This window comes from Melanotaenia boesemani, chromosome 4 (assembly GCF_017639745.1).
Source record: "Melanotaenia boesemani isolate fMelBoe1 chromosome 4, fMelBoe1.pri, whole genome shotgun sequence".
NCBI lineage: Eukaryota > Metazoa > Chordata > Actinopteri > Atheriniformes > Melanotaeniidae > Melanotaenia > Melanotaenia boesemani.
This window is the reverse complement of record NC_055685.1, coordinates 9,024,220-9,030,264: the sequence shown is the minus strand read 5'-3', so window position 1 is coordinate 9,030,264 and position 6,045 is coordinate 9,024,220.

Sequence of the window (6,045 nt, the reverse complement as noted above, 5' to 3'; positions counted from 1 at the left end):
TGCCAGTGCCTTGGTGTGAGGAAGACCATGACCACTCTGTTGTACCCACAGAGTGATGGCCTAGTGGAGTGGTTTAATCAGATCCTGTCCACCCAGTTATCAATCCTTACTAACCACTGCTAGTGAGACTGGGACTGCTACCCGCCTATGGTTCTGTGGTCCTACAAGAGTGCAGTTCAGGAATCCACCAAGTGTACCCCAGCGGTGCTCCGGTTTGGTCATGAGCTACATACCTCGGTGGACTTGGTCTTTGGGATACCATCTGAGGCAGAAGTGAGAGGAGAACCTGGGATGGGTTATTTTTACAATCTCTGTGAACAGATGCGGGAGGTCCATGAGCTAGCTAGGCTGGCTAACCAATCCTTGACTGAGACTGGGGTACAGCAGTCTGACCTCCACTGCTGAGGACTTTACAAGTGGTGCTCAGGTTTGGGTTTACAATACAGTGAGAAAGAAGGGCAGTTTGATGGGGCCCTGCATCTTTTAAGAAAAGCTGTCAGAGGTGGACTACTGTGTGCATCTACCCCAGAGACATCGGGCAGTGGTCTTCCACCAGGATTGTCTGGCACCTTACCAACCATTGGCTCCATCTGTGGGACAGACGGAGGTTGACATGTAGGCAGAGACATCCCAATCTCCTCCAGCTGCAGATGAGAGCCCTCTATGTCCAGGTAGACGACAGCAGTGCCCCCCATGGTACCTTTCGGACTTTGTTGTGAGTTCATGCAGCTAATCCATCTAGGTTGGGGCTGCGTAGTGTTCTGAGCTAACATACCCACAAAGGTTCATGGGTATGCATGTTTTAACAGGAATAGTCCTTTGATTGATGTTAGCAGTTATGTTCAAGCAATGTTATCAAATTACTTTTATCCATTGTTAAGTTTGTGTTAAGTTTTGATTAAGTCCTGGTTTCATGTAGGCACAGTGACTCTGGGAGATTGTACCAAGAGTAACTCCCCTGTGCTATTCTGTGGGTTGTGTTCAAAATTAATGACTATTAAGCTATCATATCTGATTGCTCATTACAGTGTAGTTTATTGCTATAGTTTGACAGTAACACCTTCTTTTACTTCTTTCAAGTGATTTTTTTATGCCATTAATTTTGTTAGGGGATAGAGTAATTTAAGGGTCCTATCATTTAAATTTGTGACCAGCAACAACTGACCACAAGATCTGCTTTTTGCTAGTGACTACTTAGCTCACCAGTATGCAACCTGGTCTGCTGTCGTTTACTCCAAAATCCCAAATCCAAACCTTTTCCAGGCAGGGGTCAAGCTAAAGATAATTACACCAATCCAAAATCAATAGTTGTGATTTCAGAAAAAGGGTCAGAAAACTGGTATCACATCAGAGAACTTACATAGACAAGAAACAGGATATGGGAGCTTCTATTGAGTTCTGCCCATTTATTACATTATTAATTGCAGCAGCAACAATTCAGACACTAAAGTTAAAGCTTATCTTTAGTATAAACAGTGGAGAAACTGACTAAATATAGTTTGGGTTTTTTTTGTCAGCTTTTAACCGCTGCCAAGGCGGTGGTCATGTATTCTATGTTTTTTTTTAACAGATTCTTTACTGTGAAATAGTGAACATTTTGCAATTAGATCTTCTAACTCAAAAATAATGCCCATATTCATTGTCAAAAAAAAAAGAAATTACAAAGGCTCAGAGAAAGTCTGGGTTCTCTGAGTTATCACTGCCAAACAGTGTCTGTATGGGAGCATAAATGGGCCTATACAGAGTGTTTATCTCTCGCAGTTGCTTTTGTGGCAAGAAGCGACGGTTTTCTGCCCCTCAATTAACATACTGTTTTGTGTGACAGTAGCAGCTCTGCCCTAACTGTGCCATTCCTTTCTCCTAAGGACCTACTACTGAAGAGAACCCAGAAATAGTACAGTTCAGTTCAGTTTTATGGGCCCCTTGTAACGAAGCAGAGGCTCGTTACCTGGACTGTAGAATAGTTTTTGTAATAACTTTGTTTATGCACCTTTTTGCACTTTAATTCACAGTTTGACACTTAAAGAATCAGTCTCACACAGAATGTTTAATTGTTTATTGAAAGGAGTACTAATATAACTGATTTTTGTCTTGCAGATACCTGTGAAAGACAACTATTAATAGTTATAGACAGGAACATTGTGTGTAGATGTGAAGTGTTTTTAAAGTTAAATTAATAGCGTAATGGTGTTGACTCACCTGACTTATGTTCTCTCCAGGGCGTTTGGACAAATGGGTTTCAGGTGGCCTGGACACTTTTTGTGGTTTGGGAGGGACCATGAGACCAGAGAGTAAAAAGCAGATTATTTGTATTGGTTTTGGATTTACTTTTTTGGGGGGGTTATTAAATACTTAGGGATGTAAATATTGTTAGGATTTTGTATGGGATAGTTTTAGCAGAAGAGGTTTGTTTTTATAATTGAAGAAACGCCTGTTGGAAGTGGTTCAGTCCAATCAGCAGCAGGAGATAAATGGGGCTTGTTTACTCATTTGGGTGGTGAAGACGTGACTGCTCTGCAAAAAGGAAGGAGTGAGTTCCCGTCAATCTATGTGTGGTAAAAATAAAAAATAACTTTTTGTATTGGATACTGCGGTCATCATGTCACTGTTTCCAGCCGCTCACACAGGCCAGCCTGTTGACACCCCTTTTGTAATATAACATGCAAACTAGTTTACTGAACTGTTTCGACCCGAACCATACCCTTCAGTGGAAATTAAGCACAACTTCTACTTTATTTAACAAATATGGGATCTATTAATATGCTGTTATGGACCTGCTTACATTTCCACCAGTTACTTGAACAGTTCTGTAAATTCTTCTCAAGCTGAGCAAAACAGACTCTACTACACTTTAATGCACTAAATGCAAGAGTCATGGGTGTTTCATGGGTTCTCACCAGTTGTTTTTTGATTTGTTATAAGACCATTACAGAGCTTGCCTTAAATCATTAAATGGGGCAAAGCACTCTCTGCCTGAGGCAAAGAGTCAGTGAGATTGGAGATTCTTGAGTAATAAAAAGTGACTCTATTCAAACCAGTTATCTGGAAAACAGAGTAGAAACAGGCAAGTTGGTCAGCTGATTATATTACTAATGTGTTATTTTTTTGTCTGGTTCTTATCAGTTCCTGCATTTGTGCCGCTGAGACGAGTCCTCAGCTGAACAGTCCGGTCTGGCCTTTAGTGAAACCAGGGAGCTGGTAAGACAGTGTGGTCCTATCAAATTACCAGTCTGGGCCAGCAGAGGGCTACATAGCAACACTTTCAGTCTGGGGATGGCTAAACAAATCGATGCAGAGAAATAACACTAGAAAAATGTATTTACCAGTAAAACAACACACCTGTTTGTACAATCCAACATCCTCTGGTAGCACAGGAAGGTATATAGAATCTGATTTCCTAAAAAGAACATGTCAGGTTGGCCATCTTTGCAGCAAGCATAAAAACCACTCCACCCTGCTTGTGCTAATTAACCTCTCATTTTTCATCCATTCCTTACAGCACATGAAAAGTAGCTGTACAACCCTGCAGCACAGAACCAGGATTGGTTGCTACAGGGTTTTATGTGACCGTCTGACCTCACCTTTCTAAAACTGCTGGTGTGCTCTGCTGAGTCAAAGCAGAAATCCTCAATGAGAACATTGATTACTGATGTAGCTCATGATATTAAATGTAATGCATTTAAAAAATACATTCCATTAATTACAATTTTACTTAAATTTTAAAGTATTTCTAAAATGCAAGAAATGTTAAGTTGTGAAATTTAATATTTTTGCCTAATTTATGAGTTTTATTATCCTGCAAAATAAAAAATAAAACCGCTGAATGAATATCCTCTAGAAGTGTTTTGTTTTGTTGTGTTTTTTACACGTGTTGTCTGATGCTGTATAAAATCTGTCAAATGCTGCTCTCTTCTGGTTGAAAGTGAGATTTGCTAAAATTGTGTAACTGGTTTGTATACTTTGGGAAATAAAACACAAAACTAGAAAAAAAAAACATTTTTTTTGTTATAATGGTCCATATTCTGGTCTTTAGATGCATCTTTTTAAAGGTTTTGTGGTTCTACAAACAATTTACCTGTGTTTATTTACCAGCTCCTTCACAAAAACTAACATACAGCGCTTCTTATTAGATGTATGCAGTTTATATACAGTATGCAGTACTTTTTATGTTCATTCATTCACATTAGGGGCAATAATAAGAGTTTTTGTTATATTAAGCTGTCAAATAAATGGCACTGGGTGGACAAAACTATATTTATCTTTAAGTTGTGGTGTTCCTGAAGGTTTTGCAAACATTTAAAAAATTATCAAGTCAGTGAACTCATTGTCACATTCAAGTAACCCTGCGGAGATGATTTGAGCTTTGTGACATGGTGCATTATCCTGCTGGAAGTAGCATCAGAGGATGGTACACTATGTTTATAAAAGGACGGACAGGGTCAGCAACAATACGGCTGTGGTGTTCACCCTAGAGATGGTCGGGTGAAAAAGTCCCAGTAGATCTGCAGTTTCTGAAATACTCAGACCAGCCTGCCTGGCACCAAAAACCATAAAGTTACTTAAACCCCCTTTCCTTCCCTGTTTGATTTTCAGTTTGAACATCAGCAAGTTGTCTAGACCAGGGGATTCCAAGCTATATAGGAGTTAAGGGTTTACAATATCCTTCTTTAATGTCTACAAATAGAAATTAATTCTTCATGTTGTCTGTTACTTGATGTGAACATTTTAAAGCTCAATATTAAAATGTTTGATCTTTTTTGTAATTTCATATTAATAATCTTATTAAATCAGTTTGTGATATTGTTTCATGCTGATCGCTGCCTTCTGAGGCAAATCGAGCTGAAATCACGTTGTGGAGGAATTTATATCCACAAACATCAAATTTTTATCCACTATATCATGATTTACACCCCAAGTAAGAAGCAGCTGTGCAAAAGTCTGAGTCAAATGTTGCTGAGATTACTCATTACCAGACAGTGGAAAAAGTTTAAAGAACAAACATTGGTCAGGAAGTAGTTCAAACTAGTTATTGTAACATTTAGAGTATTTCGACCTCCCCTCACCACTCAAACACACCAAGAGATGATGCATACCCAACCTCATTTTGGTTAGCCCTAGAGCATCACTTTACACAGGAAGTGGTGACAAACAGTCACGCACAAACAAGTGTATACTAGCATTTACACAACTGATCCCCACAATTATTAGTTAGTTATTAAGTATAAAGGGCAGTATAAAGTGTATCAAAACACTGTGTCGTTAATAAAGTAAGCTGTTTTTCATCTGAATTCCTCTAAAGACTCACACACACATTAAATCCAACCATATGAAAATGTAATACATAATACACAAAATGAAGTAAACCAGAGAGTCAGAACAACGACCAACATACTGCATAAATACCAGTGAAAATACACACATACATACTGATAGATAGATAGATAGATAGATAGATAGATAGATAGATAGATAGATAGATAGATAGATAGATAGATAGATAGATAGATAGATAGATAGATAGATAGATAGATAGATAGATAGATAGATAGATAGTGGAGTGAAGGAAGCAATAACAAGTGCATTAAAAACAAACTTTAAAAGAGATTTTAAAAAAACTGAAAGAAAAAAATGATAAAATGTAAGAAATAAAGTTCCAGTGTGGCGAATTTAACAGTTGTTTTTATAAAAGGCAGCGAATAGAAAAGTTTTTAACCCTGATTTAAAAATCAAAAGACCTGCAGTTTTCTGGGAGTTTTTTCCACATGTGAGGAGCATAAAAGCTAAACAGAAAGTAGACCTGACTCTGATGGTCTGAAGGATGTGGTTTGTTTTATAACGACGGACGAGCCTGAATGTGCTTTGGTCCTAAACCATTCAGTACTTTGTAAACTAACAGCAGGATTTTGAAGTCAATTCTTTGACAGACAGGAAGTCAGTGTAAAGATCTGAGGACTGGAGTTATATGATCTACTTTCCTGGTCTTAGTGAAGACTCGAGCAGCAGCGTTCTGGACTACTTGTGGTACCATCATGCATGTGCAGAGAC